Source organism: Myotis davidii, unplaced genomic scaffold (assembly GCF_000327345.1).
Source record: "Myotis davidii unplaced genomic scaffold, ASM32734v1 scaffold556, whole genome shotgun sequence".
Taxonomy (NCBI): domain Eukaryota; kingdom Metazoa; phylum Chordata; class Mammalia; order Chiroptera; family Vespertilionidae; genus Myotis; species Myotis davidii.
In genome coordinates, this window is record NW_006287671.1 from 1,415,927 (window position 1) to 1,425,177 (window position 9,251).

Below are 9,251 nucleotides of genomic sequence, written 5' to 3' on the forward strand. Positions count from 1 at the left end.
CTCATTCCTCTTCGTTGGATCATTTTCATCACCATAAAATCATGTTGTTGTTGTTTTTGTGCCTTTGGTGGGGGAGGGTGGGGGACTCTCTTGCTCTCAGTTCCCCAGTTCAGCTACTGTCCCATTTTTTCCCTTCTGAAAGCAGTTGTTTATATATATTGTCAACAAGTCCTCTCTTCCCATTCCCTCTTAAACACATTCCAGTCCAGTTTTCCACACACCACCCCATCAACACTGCTCTTGTCAGCAACCAATGATCTCATTTACTGTTAGCAAATCCAACTGTCAATTCTCAGCCTTCATCTTACTGGTTCTATCAGCAGCACTTGATATAGCTGATCACTCCCTCTTCTTGGAAATACTTTCCTCAATTGGACATACTCTGTTTTCTGTCTTCCCCCCTGCCACTCCTTCTAAGCCTCTTTTCCTGAAATGCCCCAAGGCTCAGTTCTCTCTTGTCCTTTTCTACCTCAGGTCTCTTGGTGATCTCATTCAGTCTACTCAACCACTTCCACTTAGATCTCTCATATCACAAACTCAAGATATCCACAACTGATCTCCTGACCTTCCCTTCCCTTTCAAGGGTGTTCTAACCTCAGCTTTTCCCAAGGATAGTTAAAGACAATTCTCTCCCTCCAAGTATGTGACCCAAAAACCTTAACTTCCTCCTTAGCTTCTGTCTTATACCCCACATCCAATACACCAAGAAGCCCTGATAAGCCCTGGCCAGGTGTCTCAATTGGTTAGAGCATCGTCCTGTTATGCCAAGGTTGCAGGTTCTAGCCCCAGTCAGGGCACATACAAGAAACAATGAATGAATGCATAAATAAGTGGAACAACAAGTTTCTCTCTCTCCCCTGCCCCTCAAAAAAATATCCATTAAAAAACGAAAGTCCTGATAATTCTACTTTTAAAATATAGAATCTGATCACTTTTACCACATCTACTTCTATGATCAAGCCACCGTTCTAGTCTCCCTTCTACCTCTGGCCCCCTGGAGTCTGTTTATTCTCAACACAACATCCTGCCTGACCCTTTTAAAACCTTGGGGAAAAGAAAGAGAAGAAAACAAAAAACAAAACCAAGAAATATACCCAGTTGCCCCATTTCTAATGCTTTGCTATTGGTGCAAACTTTCTAAAATGTGGACTGACTATATTACAAGGAAACTATACTGTGAAATTTTGTGATTGTCTCATTTGGTTATTTATTATGCCCTTATGTTTTACATTATAACATTTTATTTACAGATATGCTTGATAATCAAATGTGTCCATTTTTAAGGGTGAGGTACAAGAGAAGGGCCAGTGGACAATTTTGCGAGTCATTTCACTAAACTAGTGCAACGAAAGACACACACAAAACCCCAGCTTGAGAACGAAAACGACTTATCAATGGGTTTACACACAGGCTGGTAATTCAAGTTGGCCCATTCCATTCTGTGTTGTCTCTGAAAACAACTTTACAAGTATTGCAACAAAGGTTCCAGCAATATTCAAAGGACATTTAACTACAAATTATAGTCATTTCACAAGTTAAAGGTATTACGGAATCTCAAACATAATAAAGCTTTTATTTTTTAAAAATATACAATGAAAAGGCTGATGTACCAATATGAATAGTAGCAGAACTTACTAGAAAAGGGAAAGCCATCCCATTGCTGAGGAACTAATGAGATCAGAATGTAAAATTATGCCAAGTAAAATGCTTATATGAGATGCAATGGGAGAAATGTTTAAAGTTCTACAGCATATTAACTGTAAGGTAAGTCAACATATTGGTATGTCACATGATGTAAAATACTTACGTAATAAACAGAAAAACATGGGGCATTTTTTCTATCCGGATTGATGAATCCAGAGTTTGTAAACTATCATATATATATAAGATTATACTCTATATATATTATGCATTCATAATTATAAAATTTGAGAATAGTAAAATCAAGAAAAATATTTTGCTACAGAGTGCTTGCTGCCCAAAGTTAACAAAAAAACAGGGTATTTAATGTTTTGATCTCCTATCTGCAAACTAAAGATGTGTTTTAGAAGCACTATGTTGACATCTGAATTGATAATATCCCATCATAGCTGGCTCTGTGTGAAGATTTGCTACTCTTGTTAAAAAATTAAAAAAATACCTGACTTCACAACACAGTATTTTCACAGAGAGCTAAGTGTCAAAAGCTCTGGGAGATGACATTTTTTTAAAGTTCTACTTAAAGCTATAAAAATGATTAACTTTATTAAACAAAAACCTGTACACTCAATAACGTTTAAAGAACTACAAGGAAACCTGGACAAAGAGCACATAAAACTCCTGCCACACGCAGAAATCCAGTGGCTTAGCAGATGAAGAGTTCCCGACAGGTGTCAGCTGAAAGGTGGATCGCGGGAGTACTTTCACAAGTAGGTCAGAGGATCAAGAGCGGCTACTGAAGCTAGCCAACTCAGCAAACACTTACCACGTGAAACAACTGGACAACTCTCTGCGAGAACTTAGAGAAAATATTTTTACTTCAAGTGACAAGATTCTTGGCAGGGGGAGATCATGTGACAAAAGGAAACCATAAAACGATTGCTACTTGGGCTTGAGAGTCAAAAAGGATCCCTGGACCTTGAGGAGGAAGAATCTTATGTGCCACTTTCAGACCCTCAAGATGAGATTTACTGATCTGCCCCTTAAAAAGTTCTGGATTTCTATGAAAGAGTAGTGGCCTGCAAATCACAATAAAGAAATGAACATTTTGGCTACAAGTTTTCAACTTTTTATGTAAGACAGTTTTTAGTTGTTTATCGAGATCAAGGAGAAAATCACCTCATGTCAGTTGAAAATGAAATCTGTGAACGGTTATTTCAAGTTTAACAAAAGGAAGCAAACAATTTTCATATGAAAGACATAAACTTCATTATTTAGTTATAGTTTTAAAAAATAATTGCCTTGTATAAAGTCTTTTCATAAAAGGTCAAGTAATAACACACACATACATATATATATGTATATATAATAATTTGAAACTTCTGGAACTATATTTGAGCCTCATCATGTCAATCAGTTAAAAAAAGTGTGGTTTTTTTTCAAATTCTTTTTTTTAAAAATATATATTTTATTGATTTTTTACAGAGAGGAAGGGAGAGAGATAGAGTTAGAACTTGACCGGAATCGAACCTGGGACCCTTGAGTCCGCAGGCTGACGCTCTATCCACTGAGCCAAACTGGATAGGGCTTTTTTTTCAAATTCTTATATAAATTCTGTCGTAGGCTATATTTTTATTAACATTTTTTTAGTAGTTTTGTTATTTGGCATTCTCAATAATTTCCATATTGTAAATACATTAATACAAATCAGCTTACAAGTGGTACTGGCCAATAGACAACAGATGAATGGAACAGAACTGAAAGTCTCTAGAAATAAACGCATATATCTATGGCAAGTGACTTTGGCAAGGGTGCCAAGTCCAATAACAAAAGAACAGGCTTTTCTTTGCTGAGGTAAAGGGGAATAGGTACTCATTATTTAATGGAAATTATAAAGTGTCTGTCTGGTAATGAAAATTTTTGGAAATAGTGATTATGGTTGCACAACATTGTGAATATAATTAATGCCACTGAATTATAACCTTAAAATGGTTTAAATGGTTTTATTGTGGCCAAATATATTTTACCACAATAAAAATTTACCAAAAAAATTACCTTGAAATATTTATTTAAATTAAATCTATCAGGCCTATTTTTTTAAAAACTGAAGCCATTTATTTAACAATAACTTAATACCTCTACCATATGAGTCTTTAAAGGTCACGAAAATGTTCCAACTGGCGTGGCTCAGTGGTTTAGCGTCAATCTATCAAACAGGAGGTCACAGTTCAATTCCAGGTCAGGGCACATGCCCAGGTAGAGAGCTCAATCCCCAGTAGGGGGCATGCAGGAGGCAACCAATCAATGGTTCTCTCTCATCATTGATGTTTCTATCTCCATCTCCTTTCCTCTCTGAAATGTGTGTGTGTGTGTGTGTGTGTGTGTGTATTAGTCCAATGCTTTTAAAAAAAAAAAATCATGAAAATGAGGTTAGTTTCCAGAATGGTAAACTAAATTAATTACTTGTTTTTCAAATAAGGTTAAAGTCTTTTTTGTTTGCTTTAAATAAATATCAATAAAACTACTCTTGCACATACCATACACACAGGCCATATTTTATTAGTACCTTGTATAGTAAAAATTTATGGTAAGACTCCTAGGCCTAATTGAATAAAATAAAAATAAAGTGGGAAATTTAAGAAAAGGAAAATCTATTTTTTCTATCTGCATTACTAATTCACATCAGAGTTTACATTCTTTGTGGGCTGGATATCCACACAAAAGAATAGACTAATAAGATGGCCAAAATAATTAGATGCACAGAAAATATATCATCCTCTGTCAATAAAGCATTAGCAGTCATTACTGAAGCACTGTATCATAAGACCTAATTATTTTCAAGTGCTGCCCTGACAATCCTGAGCTTCACAGGGCCCCCAAAGCCTACTGAGAGTTCTCCCACTCTGTCCACATGTGCCCCTTCCAGTGGGAATGGCTCCTCGCCCAGCCCGTTCCACCATCAGCCAAACCAGTTGTACTCGATTCAATCCAAAACCTAACTTGTTTCAGTCTCCTGCCAGCTCTCAGAATTATTCAAACAAACTAATCACAAACTCCCACAGTGAAGGGATGGGAAGGTTACTTCGTCCTTTTGTTACTACAAAGCCTGTCTCCCACAGACTCTGGTTCACTCTATTCCCATGGGATGTGCAGCATCTTCCTCTCCCAGAAAATTGCTGTCAATCTCATCTCACCAGTGTCAGGTAGTGCCGATTTCAAACTATTTAGGACAGAAGATCCATACTTCAACAATGGATTATAGGTGATAATAACAATTATTATTTCTAAACTTTCTGTTTAAACTAATAACACAAAGTTTATAGATGTTATAACTTTTATGGAGGAGTTCCCTGAGACCTAAGAATTATTTCATGGATCCTCCAGTGTAGAAAGATTGAGAAAGGCTAGTCTAGTCTCTTGTAGGCAGGGTTAGTGCAGACCAGATAGGTTGGTCCTGGTCCAGTATAGCTCTATAGCTGGTAAGCACAGCAAAAGAATCCTGATCACCACAGCCTCCTGACCACAGCAGTTTCCTAATTTTAAAACAGGAGTGTGGTTTTCTTGCAATGAAGATCTAGGAGCAGTTCCACAATTACACAGGAAGCCTTTTAATCATAAAAGAAACAATTACACACACACCCCTTGGTTTCTCAGTTCTCTGCAAAGGTTTTGGGAGTTGTTTCTTCAAGCTGAACCTACAATCTCTTCCTTTAGATCTCCAAACGGTTCTGTAAACCACGTGGTACCTGTGCCAGACATTAATTTATTGCCCCTCATCTCCAAATTCACCGTGTGCCTGTTCTGTGAAAATGGATGTATGCCCTCAAAATATTCATTTCTTTGCCAGCTGGCATGATATTAAGCTTTGTCAAAAGAGGACATTGGAAAGACACTGCAGAGGAGAGAATTTTGCTTCTGGTTCCAATTTGCTCACTAGGCTGCAGCAGACAGGCTTCTTCAGGACCCACTCCTGCAGCAGGGATGGCTTTTCCAGCAGCAGGCTCCTGCAGCACACCCAGGGTCCCCAGCTGGAGGTAGCACAGAGGCCGGACAGACATCTCCCCGTGAACAGCTTTCCCCGGCACCCTAGAGGGTTGATAGCCAGCAAATCCACCACCCACAGCTACTTGCCTTGCCCTTGCCCTTTTCCAACAAGGTCTAGACCTCAGATGGAGAGAGAAATCCACTAGCTCAGCCCCACTCTATCTCAGTAACTACTCTTTATATCAGCTTTTCCTATATTCCTTAGAGCTATCTTTACTTCTTACTGGTAAACCACTCATTGCTCCAATCGCAGTATAGTCAATAATTCTTTTTTTTAATGTATATTTTTCTTGATTTCAGCGAGGGAGAGAGAGAGAAACATCAATGATGAGAGGGAATCATTGATTGGCTGCCTCCTGCACACCCCCCACTGGGAGATCGAGCTTGCAACCCGGGCATGTGCCCTGACCAGGAATCGAATCGTGATCTCCTTGGTTCATAGGTTGACGCTCAACTACTGATCCACGCTGGCCAGGCTAGTCAATAATAAAAGGCTAGCCCTAACCAGTTTGGCTCTGTGGATAAAGCGTCGGCCTGCACCCTGAAGGGTCCCAGGCTCGATTCCGGTCAAGGGCATGTACCTTGGTTGTGGGCACATCCCTAGTAGGGGGTGTGCAGGAGGTAGCTGATCGATGTTTCTCTCTCGTAGGTTAGCTTGCTGCCTGGGTCCTGCCGATCAGGATTGAACGAGATGGACCAGACACGCCCTGGAGCCCTCCCGCATTCCCTCCCCAGCCCCCATCATGCACCAGAGGGGTCCCTCAGCCTGACCTGTGCCCTCTCACAATCCAGAACCCCTCAGGGGATGTCGGAGAGCCTCAGGCCAGGCCAAAGGACCCTACCAGTGTTTGTGCACCAGGCCTCTAGGTCTTTATACAAATCTTTTCCTGTTAAATTACAGTGTGGTTTCTTTTTTTTTCTTTTTTTTAATATATTTTATTGACTTTTTACAGAGAGGAGGGTAGAGGGATAGAGAGTTAGAAATATCGATGAGAGAGAAACATCGATCAGCCGCCTCCTGCACGCCCCCTACTGGGGATGTGCCCGCAACCAAGGTACATGCCCTTGACCGGAATCAAACCCAGGACCCTTGAGTCCGCAGGCCGACGCTCTATCCGCTGAACCAAACCAGTTAGGGCTACAGTGTGGTTTCTATCTTCTGGAAGGACCAAACTGATACATCCCAACAATTCTCTAAGCTCTTTGGTATCCTCTGGTAAATGAGCCCTTTCTGCTTAAGGTATCTAGAGTAGATTCTGTTCTTTACAACTGAATCTTCACTATTTTCTTTTTCAATAAAGAAATGTTTGAGGGGTGAGGAATCATACAATATCCTCAGAGATTAGATAAATCTCTGACTCTTTTTTTTAAATTAGGAAATGAACCCTACCTGGTCTGGCTTGGTGGTTAGAGTGGCAACCCGTGGACTGAAGGGTCACAAGTTCAATTCCATGAGGGAGGCAACCAATTAATGTGTCTCTCTCACATCAATGTTTCTCTCTTCCTGTCTCTTCCCCTCCCTTCCACTCTCTCTAAAAATCAATGAAAAAAATATCCTCGGGTGAAAATTAACCAAAAATAAGTAAATAAAATAAAATTAGGACGTGATACTAATCACACATAGCCAGGATTAAGATGGCTACTGAGGATTATGGTCCTAGGTTAGTCTATTAAATACTTTAATTGTAATATGAATTCCATCTTAGACTATTATCATGCCTGCTATGCCTAGCTACTATTTAAAATTTAGTCTACAATAAGATAACACTTCACACCCACTAAAGTGGCTATAATAAATAATAAACAATTAAGATAATAAATATTAGCAAGAATGTGAAGAAATGGGAAACCCCATACATTGCTGAAGGGGATGTAAAATGCAGATAAAATGGAAATAGTCTAGCAGTGCCTTAAAAGGCTAAACATAGAGTGTCCAAATGACTCAGACAGTCCATTTCTAGGTACAACCCCAAAAAATGAAAACCTATATCCACACAAAAACTTATACACAAATGTTCACAGCAGCATTATTCATAGTAACCAAAAAGTGGAAACCCAAATGCCCATCAATGGATAAATGGATAAGTAAAATGTGATATAGCCACATAATGGAATAGTATTCAGTAATCAAAAGAAACAACGTACTAATATTTGCTACCTAGATTAAACTTGAAAATATTATGTTAAATGTTAAAAGTCAGCCACAAAAGACCACAACATTATATAATTCCATGTATATAAAATACCCAGAATAAGTAAACCTATAGAGACAGATTATTGGTTACCTGAGACTAGGGGAGATAGGGATTAGGGTGAGAGGAGAGGGTAAAGGGGTATAGAGTTTCTTTTTGAGGTAATAAAAATGTTATAAAACTGACTGTGATAATGTTGCACAACTCTGTAAATATACTAAAAGCCACGGAATTGCATACTTTAAATGGGAAAATTGTATGGTGAGTTATATCTCAACAAAGCTCTTTAAAAAGGGAAACTAGTTTAGTCTCTGCAGGAACTTCCATAATTCAATCATTTCTAAATTAGGATTAGGGACTTATGTCCTCTGTACCTCAATGCCTACTTCCCATGACAAAGTACTATGTACTTTTGCACAAAAGCAAAACTACCCACCCACCTGGGTCTTTGGGAAATGTCTTCTGAGTTAATTATCCGACAGAAGTTTTTTAAAAATAATAATAATAATCTGTCTTTCCCTGCTGATAGTGCTCTTGCAAACATGATGAACGTTCCTAAAACCCGCTGAACTTTCTGTAAGAAGTGTGGCAAGCATCAACCCCACAAAGTAACACCGTAGGAGAAGGGCAAGGATTCGCTGTATGCGCAGGGAAAGCAGCGTTGTGACAGGAAGCAGAGTGGCTATCGTGGGCAGACTAAGCCGATTTTCTGAAAAAAGGCTAAAACTACAAAGAAGATTGTGCTGAGGCTTGAATGCATTGATCCCAACTGCAGATCTAAGAGAATGCTGTCTATGAAGAGCTGCAAGCATTTTTAACTGGGATGAGATAAGAAGAGAAAGGGTCAAGTGATCTAGCTCTAAGCTTAATATTTTGTTTTATTATATGACAACAAAATCTTGATATGTTCACTTCAAAAAAAAAAAAGCTACATTAAAAATCTATGCTGTCACCTAAAAGTCCACAGCATACATTAGCCTAAATTGGGGGAGGGGTCTGTATGAGTGCTTTTATGAGTGCTATACTAAAATTATATGGGAATTTGACTTTAGCAGAAAATCATACAGCAAAATCAACTTCCTCAAGCTAGCCCATGCATAAGGAAAAGCAAGCAATTGTGTCTACTCTAGCTCAAGAAAAGCACAAAATTTTAGATCTGAACTTTTGAGATTTTCCTCAACTAGAATTAGTTCCAGAGCCCAGGGAATCTAAAAACTGAAAACTTCAATTCTCACTAGCTTAAGACTGAAATGAAGCCCATGAGCTAAGTCAATAAGCGTGTACACACACCAGGCATCAGAATTTCATACACATAAGCTGTCCTAATTTTCATTCCACAAATAATCCATAGAAAAAATTCTGACACACACCCCAAAC

General features: G+C 38.8%; 1 pseudogene; it reads left to right on the forward strand.

Annotated features, from left to right (window-relative positions):
• The first annotated feature begins 8,416 nt into the window (after nucleotides 1-8,416).
• On the forward strand, nucleotides 8,417-8,731 carry LOC107182423 (annotated as a pseudogene).
• The last annotated feature ends 520 nt before the right edge of the window (nucleotides 8,732-9,251 follow it).